This window comes from Balaenoptera physalus (genome assembly GCF_965194825.1).
Source record: "Balaenoptera physalus genome assembly, chromosome: 18".
NCBI lineage: Eukaryota > Metazoa > Chordata > Mammalia > Artiodactyla > Balaenopteridae > Balaenoptera > Balaenoptera physalus.
The window spans coordinates 48,328,797-48,350,230 of NC_138899.1; the positions used below are offsets into that span (position 1 = coordinate 48,328,797).

General features: G+C 34.7%; 1 protein-coding gene across 4 annotated transcripts in view; it reads right to left on the reverse strand.

Moving 5' to 3' along the window:
* The window catches only part of TDRD3 (tudor domain containing 3), a 223,456-nt gene that overhangs the window by 184,681 nt on the left and 17,341 nt on the right, over window positions 1–21,434 (reverse strand). Inside the window, exon 1 of one of the 4 annotated variants that reach the window (XM_082435826.1) lies at window positions 10,050–10,064. The exons of the other annotated variants lie outside the window; for them this stretch is intronic. The gene's annotated coding sequence lies outside the window, so the exon portion shown is untranslated. Of the gene's footprint in view, window positions 1–10,049; window positions 10,065–21,434 lie in introns of those variants that run through there. 4 annotated transcript variants of the gene reach the window in all.

A 21,434-nucleotide genomic window follows, 5' to 3' on the forward strand; every position in this document is an offset into this window, starting at 1 on the left:
CACTTATAAAGTTAGTATGAAAGTTAAGAGTCTAAAGTAGTAAAATCAATTATAACTACAATATGTTAAGGGGTACACAAAATAAAAAGATGTAAATTGTGATGTAAAAAACATAAAACATGGAGGTGGAGTAAAGTATTGCTGGGGGCAGGTGAAATAAGTGAAGGGGATTAAGAAGTACAAACTTCCAGTTATAAAGTAAATAAGTCATGGGGATGTAATGTGCGGCATAGGGAATATAGTCAATAATATTACGATAACTTTTTATGACTACAGATGGTAACTAGACTCATCATGGTGACCATTTCAAAATGCATATAAATATCAAATTACTACAATGTATACCTGAACCTATTATGGTATGTCAATTATACTTCAATAAAAAAATTAATATCAAAGTCCAATTTTTGTGAAAATGTATATTCTGCTGCATAAAACAATTCAAAGGAAAATATTATTCATAACTACTATCTATATTTTAATAACCCACTACATTCACAATATTATGTACTGTTTTAGTAAATATCTATGTAACACAAATCCATTTATATGTATATCTCATTTATATTACAGAAGAGACAAACACTAATAATTAATACTCCAGAGGAATAATCTGTCTTTTCTAAACATTTTAAAATTCAAATTAAAGTCTGAATAAACAAAATATTCACCACAGATAAAAATTACAAAGTAGAAGTCTAAAACATATAAACATTGTGCTAAAAGACAAAAAAGCAATGGCTATAGATAACTAGATAACACACTCAAACTCATTATGACCGGCTAGAACATAAAGATATTTTCCCATGGGTAAAATAAAGGGATTGGACAACATGACCAAGTAGCTTCCTGTTCAGAACCTCCATGTCACAATTATCAAGAGATACATTCAAAATAACATTGCTTTGCTCAGTGATATTCTAGGGCAATGAGCTAGCCTTCGTTTTTTTCAAATTAAGAGTAGACCTAGTCAATATTCTGCTTCAAGTGTACAAAACTTGAAACATTTAAGGAAACTGTAAGGAAATTTTAAAAATTAAGAGGATGATTCATTGGTTATTAATTCCACATTCTTTTACCATTAAGAAAGTTCTACAAAATTAGAAATATAAAGAGAAACACTGTGTTCCACAAAGCAGCAAGAGACCGTCACTCTCAACCAAATGAACAAAACAAATTGAATAAACTACAAAATCACAGGTTTTTAAACCCATCAGAGCAATGAGGACACAAAGAAATTTACATGAACTAAATTCTAGAGAGTGGCGAGTCCTTCATAAAAGAGACACAAAATTGTTCCATTCTTTCTGAAGAAAGAGGAATTTACCACACTTGAAGAAAGACAAATCGGCCAGACTTTCAACTTTTTACAGCCACATACAGTCTGGCTTCACAGATAAGAATCCCAAGGATTTACAGCCACAAGCAAGTCTGCAATTAATGGCCAACTCTCACACAGGTTTTTACCAAGTGCTCAAGAATTGTATGCCAAAAGCTGGAGGTGGGGGAAGAGGGGGCATGGGAGGTGGTGGGGGGGTGGTGGAGAGAGAAAGTCCATCAGAGGCAATCTGGGCTTTTAGGTACAGAAGGCAGAAGGCTGGGTCCAGAGCAGGGTATCTGAGAGGTACCCTCTGAACACTTCAGGCTTTCAACTGCAAATAACTATGGGCAGGATAAAAGAGAAGCAAGAACTTCTCATCTCCTCCTATCTTCCTCACTCCCACATCTCCAGGCACTCCAAGCTTTAAACTACAGGCAGTGAGATAGGAGAGCTGAAAGAAACTACTCCAAGGCTCTCCAGGCTTTAAGAGACTAAACAGGCAACAGGGCTTACAGAGCCATAGAAAGTAGAACATGAATCATGAATCTGAGAGCTAGCTGGGCAGCAAAACAGAGAAACAGATCTCCCACAGTTTCATAGCTGGCAGCTTAGCTGAAGCAAGAACAGAACTCTGGAAGTTAACACTGCTAAGATCCCAGGTCCTGTTGAAGAGAAAATTGTGATCCTATCCTCAAAGCACCTGAAACCAGTGGTGACTTGACTCAAACTAACACTGAAAAAAAGCCATCATAACCTCAAATCTCATTACCTCAGGCTTCCCCATCCCACCCCTCTCCCCAATCTAGAAGAAGGGTATGGAAATGAATACTATTTATTTCATTTTCTACAGTTCTTTTATACAAAGTCTAGCCTGCAATCAAAAATTATATGGCATACCATAAAGCAAATATATATATATATATATATATATATACACAAATATATATATAATATATATATATTTGTGTATATATATATATATATATATATATATATATATATATATATATATATATATATATATAACAATCAAGAGATGAAATAGTCAGTAGAAACAGACCATAGATAAAGCAAATGTCAAAACTGGCAGGAACTTGAAACTAGCTATGATCTCATGGAAAAAACTGAACAGTAAGCAGGAAGAGCTGAGAATTTTCAAAGGATATATAAACTATACAAAATAGAAATGCTAAAAATAAAAAATACAAGTTAGAAATAAAGAATTCATAGATAGGCTTTACAGTACACATGACACAAAAGAGGAAAGGATTAGTGAACTTGAACATAGGTTAAAAAGGAAGTAGATAACTAAAAAAAGAAAAAAGGTAGAAAATTAACAGAATGGAAAATCCAAGATAACAGAGTCTAACATGAAGTGTCAGTGGAGTCCTAGAAAAGAAACAGAAGTGAAAATGAGGCAGAAGAAACGTATGAAAAGATAACACCTGCATAATTTCCAAAACTGATGAAAGATACCAAACCAAAGATGCAAAAGCTCAACACTGTGGGGTTCACAGTGAATAAACACAAAGAAAACAACAGCAAGGCACATCTCAGTTGAATTGCTGGAGGAAAAAATAATAAAGAACAAATCTTAATAGAAGTGAGAGAATTAAGACATTATATACTGAGAAAAAATATAAGAATTTCCACTAACAATTCATTCTGGAGAAAATAAAACCGTATCTTTAAATAACTGAAAGAGATAACAACCTATAAATCTATAGCCAGAGAAAATATCCTTCAAAAAGGAAAATGAAATAAGAGATTCCTAGATAAAAGCTGAGAGACGTTACCACTAAAAGACACACAATACAAGAAATGCTAAAAGAGGTTATTGGTCTTAAGCAAAATGATACAAGATGAAACCACAGGAAAGAATTAAAAGCATCTGAAATGGTAAACATGTAGGTAAATACAGAAAATCTTTTTAAACTACCTATGACCAGCTTTCCCTGTGACCAGCTTTCCCTGACACCTTAGAAGGTAGATTTAGAAGTTCCAAAGGAGTGATTTCCAGCAGGTTCTGCCAGTGCAGGACCACAGCAACTTCTCTTCCATTCAGTACCCTCTTCAATGAGGAATGAATCTCAGACCCCAGGACAAGGCAAGTTCTTCCTCCTCAGGCGTAGTAGCTGCTCCTTATATCCTCTATTGCTATATTTTTTTTAATTCTCTTTGCTTCTTAGAACTCCTCATTATTCCAATCACCTGTTACAGTTCATAATTTTTATATGAAATTTTCTCTGTTCAAGTTACCATGTTGGTTTCACTCTCCTTACTGGAACCAGACTGATACATTACCTTTGCCATATACTAAGTTTCCATTGTTTTGCTGTCTAAACAGGAAGTCCAATTCTGGACTTTCTGTTCTAGCTCCCCTTTTACCAAGGAGTTGTTCAATCAATTTTTAAGTTTCCAGGTGAAAGAGGCTGTTTTTGCTTTTGGTAGTAAAACCTAGTTTTATTGCATTGTAATCAGTAATTGTTTGTAATACTTCTACTTTATGGAAATTATTGTTTTGAGACCTAATATATAACCAATTTTGTCAATGTGTCATGAGCACTCAATAGAAACATGTATTCTCTGTTTTCAAGGTGTAGCACTCTGTATGCACCAAATACCAATCTTAATGACTTTATTATTTAGATCTTCTACCTCCTTCTTTTTTTTTTTTTTTTGCTACACTTCATCTGTCTACTAATGAAAGTGGTATATTAAAATCTATTATTGGTATGTTTCTATGTGTCCCTACATCTCTTGTGGGTTTTATTTCTGAAAGGTGGTTGATAAATAAACTAAATATTCATAAGTATAACATCTTAACTGTGGAGTGTGGGTTTAAGCATTAACCTTCTCTGTCACATTTAATGTTCTTGGACTTTAATTCTACCATATCTGATATAAAAATCACTATCTCTGCTCTCATATTGTTTCCATTTGTCTGGTATACTGTTATCCATCCTTTTATTTTCAGCTATTCTAAATCACATTACGTCTCTTATAAACAGCATATTGGGTTTTGTTACATGAACCAAAATTTTTTTTTAATTTTTGAGTAAAGCCCATTCACGTTGATCGTTATGACTGATATATTTGGTCTCAATTTCATCATAATAGTTTATAAATTGTGTATTTTGTTATTTTTAGCATGTTTCTTTATCCACAGGATGTGTATTCTTTGCTATTTTGTTAAAAAAAGTTTTTTTGGTTTCTACAAAGGTCTGTATTTTTGTTTTCATGGTGCCTTTGTACTTATAGCTTTTTTAAATTCCCCTGAGTCTCGTTTTCTCATTTAACTTTTTAAGGTACGACTTATCATGTACTGTTGATATTCTTAAATACCTACTGCCCTATTTTCCCCCTCCCCTCTCCATTTCCCTCCTGTTTTCCAGTTACATTATTTCTAATGCTGTCACAATATGTAACACTTTTATATTAGTAGTCCATTCTCACACCAATCTTTGTTTTAGTGTTATACGTATATTTATACATTTTTTAAATGCTCATCATCAGTCCTTTTGGTGAATTTTTCCCAATCATCAGCTAGTTGGATGAAGCTCAACTTCTAGATTCCTCAAGAAAGACTGAGGGGTAGAGATTTCCCTAAGTTCTGGTTTGCTGAAAACTATGTTTATATAACCATATTTAAAGGCCAGCTTCACTGTATATAAAATCTGGAATCATTTTTTCATTGACTTTTTTTAAAACACTGTTCCACTTTGCCTTGCTTTTTGTATGTTGGTTTTGAAAAGTTTGATGCTAGTACAGTTGACCCTTGAACAACACGGGTTGTTGCTTACTTATACACAGGTCCACTTATACACAGATTTTTTTCAATGAATATTATAGTAATACTATACTATCTGCGGTTAGTTGAATCTGCAGATGCAAAACTGTGGATACAGAGGGCTGACCATGAGTTACACATGGATTTTCAACCGCATGGAGAGGCGGTACCCCTAACCCCCACATTGTTCAAAGGTTAACTATATAATTTTTTGCTTTTCTAAGTTATTTGGGTTTTTTACATGGAGTCTTAAGGATTTTATTATCTTTGATATATTAATATAATAATTTTACTAACATATATTAGAGTTACTTGTTGTGGATTAATTTTTCCAGGTTTTTGGTATACTTTCAATGTGTGGATTCAGATCTTTTCTATCTGGAAAGTTTTCTTGAATTACAGTTTCGGGTATCAGCTCTTTTCAATTATTTTGGTTTTCTTCTTCAGAGATTCCAAGAACACAAATATTATTCCTTCCTTAACTAAGTCTTCCATTTCCACTACTTTTTCTCTGATATTTTTTACTCCCTTATGTCATTTTTATTCTAATGATTATTTTCCTGTTTTTTTTTTTTTTTGATGCTCATTAAATTTTCATATTAGTCTATTATCCCTTTGGCACCTTGTAATATATTCTTCATTTCTGGAATAATTTTGACATTTTCTTCTATTTCTTTTCTGAACTCCATCAATTCTTTTTTTAATTTCTCCCTGTTTATTGTCCATTTGTGTTTTCAGTTTTTGAATTTCTGATTAAAATGATTTTTCATATTCTCAAGTGCTTGTTAGAGTAAATTTAATTCTGTTTGGAGTATCAATTTACAGTTTTTTTTAATACTTCATGGAGTGTATTTGTGGGGAATTTTCCTCAGTTAATTTGTGTACAAATTTATTTCCTGATTTAGAAACTTTTTCTTTCATTTTTTGTGCTGTTGACCTGTTTTACAGTATTTCTAGTCCAATGTCACCCTTTCCTATCAATACCAGGTACTATAATGGGGTGGTTGGTTGGTCTGTTTCCTTAAGTGGTGGGGAGCGGGGGGCCAAAGTAGTTTTTGTAAATCCTCCAATTTGTGATTCAGTTTTCTTGTAAGATTCTAACTTTTCCCTTATTTTTTTCCTCTTCACTATCCAAAAGCCAAAGGAAACTACTTCCTACACTTTTGCCTTTTTTGTCTCCCAGAAGCTATGTATTTGTAAGATTATGCATTTGAATAGTGCATGCTCTTTGAAATCAATCTTAATCCTTTAAATAGAGTCTATCCCTTTAAATCACATACCTGTTCCTTTATATAGCTATCTATCTCTTTAAGTTGCATGCCTGGCCCATTGTACAACAACTATCTCTTTAAATCTCCCACCTGGCCCTTTATTTGGAACCTGTCCCTTTAATACATGCATAATTTGAAATACCTTCCTGACATGTCAAGGTACTTTTAGTATTTTCAGTTTTAGGGTAGATTTCATCTTTCTGGTTTCACCCTCAAGCCACTGGCATCTCTCCTCTGCTTTTGCTATAGCCCTGAATCATCAAGCCCCACAGTGGGACAAGTTTGAAGTGGGAATGTGTGGAATGGTACTGGTGTTTGTTAACTTTCTTTTTTACCCTCAGCTATTTGATAGTTTCAGCATTCTCCACCTTCACATAATGTTGAGAGAATGCTTTTACATAGAATTTTCATAGTATAGTTTGAGAGGCGATTTTGGAGGTTGTTAACTACACTACTGTCATTTTCTAACTATCGTATGTTCCAGCAAGCTTTGTTCAATAAATAGGTAAGCTGATTCTAAAATTCATATGGAAATGCAAAGGATCAAGAATAGGCAAATTATACTGAAAGAAGAGATGAGAACTTGCACTAATTGATATCAATACTACTATAAAGCTTCATTAACCAAGACTGTGATATTGGCATGAGGATAGTCAGACAGAACAATGACACAGAAGAGAAACTAAATATAGATGCACAAAATATGGTCAATAGATCTTCAACCAAAATGCCAAGTCAATCCAATAGGGAAAGAAAATCTTTTTAACAAATGTTACTGAAAAAACTGAATACCTGTATAAAAAAATAAATAAATAAAACTCAGCCTCTTTCCCACTCCACATACCAAAATTAATTTGGTCATATACCTAAATATAACCCTAAAGCTTCTGCAAGCAAATTTTAGAGCACTATCACAAACTTGAGATAGGCAACAATTCTTGGACAGGACATAAAATGCAATAATCATAAAAGAAAAAACTGATAAAATTGATCTTTACCAAAACTAAACATTTCTAATATCAAAAAATAACATTAGTAAAAATAAATTGAAAACCCATAGAAGGAAAAAGTATTCATAGTATGTGTATCAGTCAAAAGATTTGTATCTAGAACATATAAACAACTTCTACAAATCAATATTAAAAATCCAACAATCCAATTTTTAAAAAAATAGGCAAAAGACTCAAATAGATACTTCAAAAGAGAATATATACACATATTTATGAAACAGACTCACAGAAATAGAGAACAGATTTGTGGTTGCTGGTGAGGGGGCAGGGGGGTGAGAGAGGGAAGGATTGGGAGTTTGCGATTAGCAGATGCAAACTAGTATATACAGGATGGATAAACAACAAGGTCCTATTGTATAGCACAGGGATCTATATTCAATATCCTGTGATAAACCATAATGGAAAAGAATACAAAATATATATATATATATATATAGCTGAATCACTTTGCTGTACAGCAGAAATTAACACATTATAAATCAACTATACTTCGATAAAATTTTTTAAAAAGAATGTATACATTCCCACCAACAGTGCAAGAATGTTCCCTTTTCTCCACACCGTCTCCAGCATTTATTGTTTCTAGATTTTTTGATGGGAATGTAAATTGATACAGCCACTATAGAGAACAGTATGGAGGTTCCTTAAAAAACTAAAAATAGAACTACCATACGACCCAGCAATCCCACTACTGGGCATATACCCTGAGAAAACCATAATTCAAAAAGAGTCATGTACCAAAATGTTCATTGCAGCTTTATTTACAATAGCCAGGACATGGAAGCAACCTAAGTATCCATCATCGGATGAATGGATAAAGAAGGTGTGGCACATATATACAATGGAATATTACTCAGCCATAAAAAGAAACGAAATGGAGTTATTTGTAGTGAGGTGGATGGAGTTAGAGTCTGTCATACAGAGTGAAGTAAGTCAGAAAGAGAAAAAAATGTATAGTATGCTAACACATATATATGGAATCTAAGGAAAAAAAAAAAAAGGTCATGAAGAACCTAGTGGCAAGACGGGAATAAAGACACAGACCTACTAGAGAATGGACTTGAGGATACGGGAAGGGGGAAGGGTAAGCTGTGACAAAGTGAGAGAGTGGCATGGACATATATACACTACCAAACGTAAGATAGCTAGCTAGTGGGAAGCAACCGCATAGCACAGGGAGATCAGCTCAGTGCTTTGTGACCACCTAGAGGGGTGGGATAGGGAGGGTGGGAGGGAAGGAGATGCAAGAGGGAAGAGATATGGGAACATATGTATACGTATAACTGATTCACTTTGTTATAAAGTAGAAACTAACACACCATTGTAAAGCAATTATACTCCAATAAAGATGTTAAAAAAGTAAAATAAAATAAAAATAAAAAGAATGTATACAAACGGCCAATAAGCACATGAAAGGGTACTCAACATCTTCAGTCATCAAGCAAACACACATTAAAACCACAATGTGATATCATTTCACTCAAGCATGAATGGCTAAAATTAAAAGGACTGAAAACACTGGTAAGGAAATAGAGAAACCAAATCTCTCATACATTGTTGGCTGGAGTGTAAAATGTCACAGCCACTTTGGAAATAAAGGTAAACATAAATCTACCCTATGGGCAACTATTTCCACTCCTTGATATTTTATCCAAGAGAAATGAAAACACATGCCCACAAAAAAACACTTGTACAAGAATGGTCACAGTCTTACTCCTAATAACTGGAAACTAGAAACAGCCCAAAATGTCTATCAAGAGGAAAATGACTTAAAAATTATGCTATACTCAAACATGTAGTACTACTCAACAATAAAAAATAATGAACTACTGCTACAGGCAAGAGCATGAATGAATCTCAAAAACCTTATGTTAAGCTTCTAAGAAATCAGACAAAAATTACTCCATTTTTATGATGTCCAATTACAGGAGAAATTAATTCAGGATGTCAGATGTCAGAAAAAGATGACCTGGGGGCAACAGGCCAGTGGAAAGGACAGAGCATGAGAAAGCTTTCTTGGGTGATGGAAATGTTTTGTCTCTTGTTTGGGATGGTGGTTGCATAAGTCTATACAACTATCAAAACCTATTGCACTAAACACTTAAAAGCTGCACATTGTAATGTATGTTAATCATGCTGAAATTTAACAAGAAAAGTCTGATCACTTTATCTTTTTTTAATTTTTATTGGAGTACAGTTGATTTACAATGCTGTGTTAGTTTCTGTTGTGTTAGTTTTTGCTGCTGTACAACAAAGTGAATCAGTTATACATATACATATATCTGCTCTTTTTTAGATTCTTTCCCCATACATGTCATTACAGAGTCTTGAGTAGAGTTCCCTGTGCTATATAGTAGGTCCTTATTAGTTATCTATTTTATATACAGTAGTGTGAATATGTCAACCCCAATCTCCCAACTTACCCCTAGCCTCCATTACGGCCCTGGTAACCATAAGTTGTTTTCTACTTCTGTGACTCTATTTCTGTTTTGCAAATAAGTTCATTTGAACCATTTTTTTTAGATTCCACATATAAGTGATATAACATGATATAAATCTAATCACTTTATTCAATAAACATTTGTTGACTCCCTACTCTGTGACAGACATTGTTCTAGTCCTGGGAATTCAAAGATGAAAGGAACATGGTCACTGACCTCGAATAAGTTCAGTTCCAGTGATGTTTAGTTGACCTGAAGAGACACATATAAATAATTATAACCCAATGAGTTAGAGCCAGAATGTTACAAGAGCTCAGAGGAAGGACCTCCCATCAGAAAAGAAGTCCGGTAACAGGTGACAGCTTAAAATGATAGGCAAGAATGAACTTAAATGGAGAAAAGCATTATGAGAAATGGTACAATGGCAGGACACAAGATACCATGTACACAAAAGGTTCACAAGCAGGTTGATGTTGTTACAGCACACACTACAGGAAGAGAGGAGCAAGAAAGGAAGCCAGAGAAAGAACAACAAGAGGCCATATAAACCTGTGTAAGGAAGACAGTGTTCATCCTGTATGTAACAAGAGATCTGAAGATTAGACAACTATTTTAGGTTACTCATACTAACAGCCATAGAAAAGATGGATTTAAAAGAGGAAACAGGGGCTTCCCTGGTGGCGCAGTGGTTGAGAGTCTGCCTGCCAATGCAGGGGACACGGGTTCGAGCCCTGGTCTGGGAAGATCCCACATGCCGCGGAGCAACTAAGCCCGTGAGCCACAACTACTGAGCCTGCGCGTCTGGAGCCTGTGCTCCGCAACAAGAGAGGCCGCGACAGAAAGAGGCCCGCGCACCGCGATGAAGAGTGGCCCCCGCTCGCCGCAACTGGAGAAAGCCCTCGCACAGAAACGAAGACCCAACACAGCCAAAAATAAATATAAATTAATTAATTAATTAAAGAAACGTTTAAAAAAAAAAAACTTTAAAAAAAGAGGAAACAAAAAAACCAGTGAGGAGGCTACTAATGTGTTCCCAAGAATGAAGGCCTGAAGTGGAATAATATTTAGAAGGTAAACTGGCAGGACCAATACCTAATTTAAATATAAGAGAATGGTATGAGTCAAAAATGACTCTCATGTGACTGGTAAGATGAGTGTGCCACAAACTAAGACAAAGTGTAAAGAGAAGAAGTGGGAAAGAGAAGCACAGTTAGAGGCATGGGGAGTTTGAAGTGCCTCTGTGATACCTAGTTAAGTAGCAAGTGTTTCATATACAAGGGTGCCTTTTCAAATACAGGCCTAGGCAGTAGCAATCATTAGCATATAAAAATTAGTTTCAATATGAAAACAAATGAGATTTATCAGTTAAAGTAAAAAGAATGAGAAAGTGTACCAAAGACATAATTTTGGTAGTACCAACAGGAAAGATAAGAAAAGGCAGAGAAGGGCAGGACAAGAATACCATAAAAAGACAGCAAATGAATAATCAGGAAGGGATGAAGAGAACAAGAATTCTGCAGTGTTAGGAGATACAAGGAATAGTGAATTTCAAGTAGGTTGACCAATACCATCCCATGTAGCAGAGGTCAGTAAGGAAAGGCCTGAAATGTACTTCACTGGGAGGTCCCTGGTAACCTCAGCAAAAGCATTTCAGTAGCATGGAAGAAGCACAAGCCAGACTGCAGCAGACAACAGATGGAACAGTAAATAAAGGTAAAAGATAGACAGTAATATAAAGACTGGTTCAAAGAATTCTACATATGAACACAATCATACATGTGCTCAACATTAAAACAGCAACTTTCAAACCAAAGAAAAATACCAGAAAAGGCATTCACAAAATAATTTCTTAAAAAAGAAATTCAGATCTTGAAAGAAAAAAAAAAGTCTTGCTTAATAAATATCTACTTATTAAACAAATGTTTTAAATATAGCCTCACTCACATATTGGCCTGGAAATAGCACTAAAATAAGAATGGAATTAGTGGTTGATCAGTTAAGAAAAATAATGTCCCTACTACTTTTCAGAAATTTAGATCTAAAAACCATATTATGGACTTCCTCATCTTCCTTTACACTTAGAATGATATGTTATTTATTGAAAGGATCAGTTGAAATAAGGTAGGTCATTTTTGCTATGACTTGACATCACACCATGTTAAATCTTACATCACTACTTATCAACTTACAAAGCACAATTTTTTAGGCATCCAACAAACTTATAAACTCTTATGAAAGGACACCAAGAAACAACCAGCACTAACACTAACAGAGTAAACAGTATTAACTGATTTTAGTTTTAAACTGGGGCAGAGTAGGGTAGGGAGACAAGTCAAAGACACTGACAGCCAACCAGAGTTTTCCATTTCTTTAATTCTTAAGGGAACTAAGAAAAAATTCATTGATGACATTTACCTCTAAAGACTGTTTTTCTTCAAACTGTCCCTGCCTGACAATTAACCCATGCTTGAAATAAAAGCCAGAGTGATCTTTTTAAACCCAGCAAATCTGATCTTTTCATTGCCCTGATTTAAAACTTTCCATGGGTCTCTGGACCAGGGTGGTTCCCAGGAGATCCATCAAGTCATCCAAACAAAGTTTGGCCATTTGAGAAAAGGAAGCAATTTTATTTGTTTACATTTCACAATTTGATATGTAAAATTAATCATGATTTGTACAGAAAAACTAATGTATTCTTCAAAATTATATTATTTAAGGGTGTGGATGAGCTATAAAGATTGCCTTGGTATGTTTAACTTAGCTAAAATTCAAGGCCCAGTTTTCTCAATAATGGCATTTGCCTGTTAGTGGTTACATTTGTTAAACGGCATGTTTGCTTATAATCACCACATCAGTTATAGCCCCAGCACACCAAAGTAGTTAGATGAAATGTAAAAGTTCTGATGAAACAGTAACTTCTGTAATCAAAGTAATGTCAAAAAATGGATATTGTGCACTGGATCCCAGCAAATATGAATCTCTACATGGTGGGACTGGTAATTCTACAAGTGTGAGGACACATTTCCAAAAAGGAAAAATATGAATGAGGATGGCAACAGATATTGAAAAACTGCATTTTATTAGACCCTTCATGCCTAGTCCCTGGACCACTGTTAGAAAACTTCACCAACTTTGTGAAATCAAGGCATGGAGTTATTTTTTTCGTAAGTTCAATTTCTAACCTAAAATAATCAGCTTGTTACAGATAAGTCAGGCTAATTTAAATGATTGGCTACCACATATATTTTGTTATTTAAAGACAAACTTTTATATTTTACTCAGGATTGATATGTTTTGAGAGATTTTTCAACCTCACACCGTTTCCTTCCCTTAAGCAGTACTGATTTGATTAAAAACTACCTGTGCTCTAGGTTTTCTATAAAATCCAAAAGTTGTCCAGCTGTGATAGAAATTCTCAGTTGAAACCAATGAAGGATTTCTACCTGTCCTAGGACATAACGGAAAAGGTCTATTAAAATCATTAGACCATTTCAAAAACACCTGACAATTCTGTATTTGATAGAAAGCCCCATTGCAAGTACTGGCACATTCCTATCAAATAGTGAGGATTTACTAATCTGTAAGCCAGCACCATTCATACCAATCATCAGTAGTGAGGACAAGAACAAGAACTGTCGTTGTTTTGGAAAGTTATTTTTGACAAATATTGGACAAGTAACATGTACTAGTTGTGCAAACTTCAGTGTTTTCTAAGTAATAATGGACTAATCTATTTTACTAATAACTTAAGGCAGAGACCAACAAACTTTTTCTATGAAGGGTCATATAGTAAAAATTGTAGGTTTTTGAGGCCATATGATCTCTGTCACAACTGCTCAAATCTGTCCCACAACCCAAAAGCATGGTCTGGTTGTGTTCCAATAAAACTTTACAGAAACAAGCAGCAGGCCAAATTTGGCCCACGGGCCACAGTTTGCCAACTTCCTACTTAAGGTAAAGCTACACAATCTTTCTTTCTTCAAAAACTAGATTCAGAAGATACCTCTCTCAAAATGTATTTAATTTTTAAAAAATTATATTGTCCCATAAATTTACATATTACATAGCTGGTTCCAAACATTTAATTTTTGAGGAAGACATCTCATTACTCCTTAAGTAAAAACCTTATTTACAAAAATAAAAGGCAAATACTTACTAAATTCAAGTCCATAATAAGAGACTGCATACTGATCGTTTCCTCTCTCAAATGTCTTTCTATTCTTCCTTTACAAATGAAATAATTAATATAATATGAAATAAATATTCTATCTGTACCATTTTATCTTTAACTTGAAACACTAATTATTTATAAGATTACCAAATGATAAGAATATACTTATGAAACTTAAAATCCTTAAGAGATAAAGATTTTTTTCTTTATCAAAGGAACCCTTTTAGAGACTATATAACGTATTCTAAAACAGAGTAAAGGACAACTTTTCCCAAAAGTGAAACAATATCAGAAATCCATATATGTGCAAATCACATAAGTTATGAGAGTCCAGGCTTAACATACAATAGGAAGAACTGCAAGTATTTACTGAGCATTTAGCATATGACAAGCAATGTTCTAAACACTTTGTGTGTATTAACTCACTAATCCTCATAACTATACTATGGGATAGGTGCTACAATTGACACCATTTAACAGATGAGGAAACTGAGGCAGCAAGCAGTTAATTAATGTGATCAGGCTTACAGCTGCTCAGTGGCAGAACCAGGATTGACCCTGGCTCAAGAGACTTGGACTTCAGAGCCCTTGTCTTAACCACCAACCATACTGCTTCTCAGGAAATAGGTATAAATTTGGAAATTCCTTGGCAGTCCAGTGATTAGGACTCCGCACTCTCACTGCTGAGGGCCTGGGTTCAATCTCTGGTCGGGGAATTAAGATCCCACAAGTCGCAAGAGCACAGCCAAAAAAAAAAAAAAGAAGTAGGTAAAAATCTAATTGAAGATCAAGGGAACATAGTAGTGTTATTGTAATATTTTTTCCTCAGTAATGCCTCATGATAATCCAGTTTTGTGATATAATTCTAATTATTTAATTCTAATTAATAATTCTAATATAGATTTTTAACTATTCAAAACCATGTAATTTATTAATCTCAGTTTCAAACACAAATTGATTCAAGCTTGCAAGCCTGTTTCTAGGCAATTTCACAATGCAGACTTTCTGCTGACCTATTAGTTCATGTACACTGGGTACTTACAGGGGAAAAAAATTGGTGCTGCAGGACAACACTGGGCAGGCCAAAACAACAACAAGCATGTTGAATATAACAAAAACATTTAGTCAAACATTAGGCTACTTTCCACTTTAAAAGTATGTGTCTTTAATATGTAGAAATACATAATCATACATTTTTAAAATATACTTTTGCATGAAGCATTACCAATAACTATAAATAATTCAATTTACACATGAAAGTTACTGTGATAAGGTAAAACATTTTAAAAGACTACCAACAGTCCAATTCAATTTTATTTTCCATAAGTGAAGTAAGTCAGAAAGAGAAAAACAAATACAGTATGCTAACACATATATATGGAATCTAAGGGGAAAAAAAAGGTCATGAAGAACCTAGTGGTAAGACGGTAATAAAGACACAGACCTACTAGAGAATGGACTTGAGGATATGGGGAGGGGGAGGGGTAAGATGTGACAGGGTGAGAGAGTGGCATGAACATATATACACTACCAAATGTAAAATAGATAGTTAGTGGGAAGCAGCCACATAGCACAGGGAGATCAGCACGGTGCTTTGTGACCACCTAGAGGGGTGGGATAGGGAGGGTGGGAGGGAGGGAGACGCAAGAGGGAAGAGATATGGGAACATATGTATATGTATAACTGATTCACTTTGTTATAAAGCAGAAACTAACACACCATTGTAAAGCAATTATACTCCAATAAAATGTTAAAAAAAACAAAACAAAACATGTTGAGGCAGGAATAATTCAAACCATGTCAAGCCAATATGATAATGACACAGGTAAGTCTCATAACACCAACTGTAAATTAATATTAGTTCGTATTAATTCATAACTAAAAGTATAAGAAAGTTACAAAATATATTAGAAAGGTATCTCATAACAAACATGAACATCCTTCTATGACGTGCCATACTAGGTATCAGCAACATAACTAAACTAGGAAAGCTTACAATACCCTTTTATAAGCAAATATAATACATACATACTACTTCTTTTTATGGAATGACACATAATTAGGGAAAGAGGGCTTTGCAAGCTGAGAAGTCCTTTACAAACATAAGATTATCATTTAAAATAATATAATTTTTCAGGAATTCCCTGGCGGTCCAGTGGTTTCACTGCCGGGACCTGGGTTCAATCCCGGGTCCAGGAGCTAAGGTCCTGCAAGCTGCACAGAGTGGCAAAAAATAAATAAAATAATATAATTTTTTAAGTAGAGGAATATTAGCAAGTAAATCAAATCAAAAAGTATGAAAGGCCAAAAATACAGTGCCTCATTCATTCATACCAATTCACGTAACATTACCATAATTTGAACAGCATCACTGAGTGAAAAATTCAAAGTGTATCCAGGTGGAATACATGACCCATGTGTCCATGCATCGGTGCAGTGCCAATTCTCAAACTCTTTGTTAGTGCACCACGATGGGATAAGTACAGAAACTGAGGTAAGCATTTAGAAGCAATCTGACATTGCTGAAAGATTTCACAGTTTACAAAATTACTGATCTGTGAGAAACTGGATATTTTTAAAACTGGCAGATAGTTTGAGAATCACTGAACTAAACCACATTTCTGAGAAGCCCTTACAGGCAGATTGAGACGAAAGTTCTTGGAAACCAAGGACATGATGTGTGCCACCTTCCCCAACAGGGAACAACGACTCTATGGCTCTCTGCTGTCTTTCCTTTTCCTGTTACCTGAAACTCAGGTAAGGCTTTGACCATGATGACAATGACAAGGCCCTAGAGCAGTGCTTCTCAAACTTTAATGTACAGAAGAAACACTGAGAAAATCCTGTTAAAATGCAGGTACTGATTTACTAAGTCTGTAGTGGAGATCTGAGATTCTACATTACAAATAAACTATGAGGTAATGCCAATGCTGTTGGTCTGAGGACCTCACTTGAAGTAGCAGGGGTAAGAGGACAATGAATCAGTAAGATAGAAGGAACCCAGGTCCCTAAATGACAGCACAAAGCAGAATTTCCCACCACTTTGTTTTGTGACAGAAGAAAAAGAGGCTACATTCTTGAGCCCTCTGTAATGCGGGGCCTCTATTACAGCAGCCTAGCCTTCAATGTAACTAATACAGAGCAGTTTCTAAATATTGGGCCAGTTCTTGCATTTTAATTAAAATAATATCAATGTAAATGTTTAGTCACATAAATATAAACTGGCAAAAACTTCGAGGCCCTATTGCGTTTTCAATCAGACTTCAGTATGTATACATGATTTCTGTCATGTATCACTCAAATATTAAGTCCTTTCTCATTACCCTGTACCCATTAAAGTCTATACCACTACACTGGATTATCTTTTTCATGATGTCAAATCAAAATTTCAATTTGTTAAACTCTCAATTTGTTAAGAAATTACATCTAATTTTATGAAGATAAAAGTTAATTGTGAACTATCACTACAAAACAAACCTTGTCTATGTAACTGGTAGAAAATGTAATGAGTATAATGGTAGCAAAGAGCAGATAGGTATGTCTACCAACAAAGTTAAAAGTTATGTTAGGTAATCACTTTGTAACAACAAGGATGTAAACAAAGACACAAAAAAGGGCACTGAAATTTCATTGTATTGGTATAGCAATTAACTAGGTATACATAATACTTTATTATTTATCAATTTTTAACTATCAAAGAAACACCTAATTAATATATGCTCATAAGAACTTCTGATGGATGTGTAACTAATTAAGTGAACAAGGGAAAAAATAGTAAAAACAAAGAAAACAACCACAACCAGAAAAAGCAAGTCAAAAAATTTATCAGCAACCAAAATAAGGAAACAGTACATGCCGGTCCTGTAAAACTTCCAAATGTAGCAAGGAGAGAAGATTCTGATGGAGCATGGGTATTAATCTACCCCATCCCTCCCCAAGAAGCTCAACTGAGAAAAGAAGTCAAATAAACACAGCCCTGAAGAAATCTCACTATTACTCATAGGTGACAGTGAAACAGACTGAGAAATCAGCAGGCAGCCTGGACAAAAGATCATGGTAAACCACTAAGACTAGGAGCCCCTTTATACCAACTTGGGCTCTCAGCTCAGGCAGAAAGGGCCACTGAAAAAGTATACTGAGAAGAAGCCTATTTCACATGTTTTGTATTCTAACTAGTAACATATACATGATCCTTTTTGGTGTTCATAATTTAAATAACAAAAGAGCAACGTGTGCTTGGCAGTGTCTTCAGGTGGATTGGGAGCCTATGCCAGCTTACTAGACTACAAAGTGTCTAAATGCCTACTTCTTTGCCTCATCAAAGGTCCTATAATGAATTACAATCTTGTCATCCTAACACCTTTCTAACCAGGGACCCGAAGCTAACAATTCTAAAATATCAAAAAGACAAGTAAAAATTTGTAGCATATTTCATAAAATACCTAATGTATAAAGAAATAATTAGGGCCTAGGACAAACATATACTAACTTAATGAGCTTCTGAAAAGTTTCTAATTAACATTGCTTTGAGAAAGAACATTTCAAAGCCCCTACAGAAACAGTTGGTTGTCCCAAGCAAAGAAATTTTATCAACATATTTCAAAATTTACATCTAAACTTGTAAGTATATGTCTTTATATTCAGTTAGAAATAAGTATCAATAGAGAAATATTTGTGTAAGATTATTTCCTATATTTCTGAGATTACGTTCTTTATAAAACTGTTGGGATTTTTTTCATTTCACAACATTCATTTCAGAAATAACAATTTTCTACTCTACAAAAAGCTTGAAGAAATTTTGTGTTCCTGGAAAACACAATAACAATATGATGAAAGATACCGAGACTAATTAAGATGACACTAGCATTCATTCCACAAGCATTTAAGTGTCTACTGTATACCTCACACCCTGCTAAATGCTACGAATACTACAGAAAAATGAAAAGACTCGATCCTTGCCTTACAGGAGCTTACAAAATAACAAGGCATCAATCAAGCTATTTTAACTAATAAGAAAAGCAAAATATTCATTTAGCTTGAATATAAAATCAAAAATATATTTAGAGAAAAAGGTAAAATTATTTAATTAACTTTATCATGATTACCTATCAACTTTCTGGACACTTAAACTTACATACATCAACTATTCCTTGGTAACTCCCTAGCTGTCCAGTGGTTAGGACTCTGCGCTTCCACTGCAGGGGGTGTGGGTTCTATCCCTGGTCCGGGAACTAAGATCAGACATTTCGCTCAGCACGGCCAAAAAAAAAAAAAACAATCTCTCTCTCTCTCAAAACAATACTTGAATGGAATCAATTCCACTATCCATTATAAAATGTTGGCTTAACTTATTTAGCAACTTTTTCCATCAATACTTACGTTTAGTGTTTCACATTAGGTATTTATCAAACTTCTCAAGGTCCTGCTTAGAAATTTAGCAAAATAAAAATGTTTTTTCTTAACATGTTCACGTCTTCTGAAAAGCTGCAACTGAGTTTCACTTGCATTTTATATTTACAGGAGTTCTGGGGGGATTTGGGGAGAATTTTTTTTAAATGACCTTCAGATACCTTAAATTTATAAAGACTGTCTTAAAATCTGCTCTGAATCTATAATACCAGCAAGTCAATAAACTAATGATGACCTAATCAAATAATCTTGTCACAGAACTCTTAAGAGATTATATCCGTTTTCTCTTCTTAGAAAAGTCAATGACTTCATATGCTTTTTCCCCCTCTGGCAGCTCCTTAAAGGCTAATTCTCTTCTAAAAATGCTGAAATTTGTCATTGCTTGAACCTAGCCTCTTCCTACTCAAAACCTGGTCTTTAGATCATAGATCACTGCTGTCTAACAGAAGTATAATGCAAGTCACATATGTAATTTAAAATTTTCTAGTAACCACATTTTAAATAGTAAACAGGTGAAATTAATTTAATAATATGTTTTAACACAATATATTGAGAATATTATTTCAATATTATAAACAATATAAAACTTAATGAGAGATATTTACATTCCTTTTTTGTAATAAGTCTCCAAAATCAGTGTGTATTTTACATTTACATCACATCTGAATTTGGACTAGACCCCTTTCAAGTGCTCAGTAGCCACATATGGCTAATGTCTACTATATTGGACAGTACAGCCTTAGATGATCTCATCCATGCTCTGCTTCACCATCAACTATACTCAAATGACCACAGATTTATATCTCTAACCCAGTCTTCTCTGCTGAGTGCAAGATTAGTATTTAGTTGGCCAAAAAGTTCGCTTCTAAGCTGTTATGGAAAAACCCAAATGAAATTTTTGGCCAACCCAATATTTCCTAATGCCCAACTGGCATCTTATTTTAGATGACTCAAAGGCACTTCACACTCAAATAATGCCCAACTTCGATTCAAGATCCACCCCTCAAGAATGTGGTCTCCTTCTAATAGTCTAACTGTACTGTATTCAGTTCAGGTATACAAGCCAGAAACCAAGAAATCAAACCCTTGACACTTCCTTCTCTCTTACTCGCATAAAGTTCTGTCGATTTTACCTCATAAATATCTCTCAAATCAATCTACTGCTCTCTATCTCAATCATCACCACCATTCCATCCATCTACTCCTACCTAGCTCCAATCCATTTTCTTCAAGGCAAGGATACCTCAAAATGTAACTAAGATGTTGTTCCTACTTCAATCCTCCCACCCCCTAATAAAACTTTTCGACTGACTTCTGTTGCCTAAAAATAAAAATGAAACTTACCATGACCTACAAGGACCAGGCTACATGATCTAGTCCCTGGGTATCGCCGAGTCCCACCTTACTACACTGCCTCTCTGTCTTGCCCTCCACTAATACTGGTACTTCAGTCCTTTGTAATAATCATGCTCCCTACTGCCATATGATCTTTGCATATGCTGTTTTTCCCCTACTTGGTGTAATTCTCACTTATCCTCCAGGTCTCATAGAAGCATTCTCTGACCACCATGAAGACACCAAATTTCCCTTTTATAAGCTCTTATGGAGCCATGTCCCTTCTCCTCTCTAGTATACTTTACAAATGCAATATGTTTGAATATATAATTAATGGCTTTCTCCCCTAAGACTACACCTGATCATACTAAATGAAAGTGCCTGTAGGGCAGAGGGCAGAATCAAGACGAACTACAATCCTGCAGCCTGTGGAACAAAAACCACATTCACAGAAAGATAAACAAGATGTAAACGCAGAGGGCTATGTACCAGATGAAGGAACAACATAAAACCCCAGAAAAACAACTAAATGAAGTGGAGATCAGCAACTGTCCAGAAAACGAATTCAGAATAATGATAGTGAAGATGATCCAGGACCTCGGAAAAAGAATGGAGGCAAAGATCAAGAAGATGCAAGAAATGTTTAACAAAGACCTAGAAGAATTAAACAACAAACAAAGATGAAC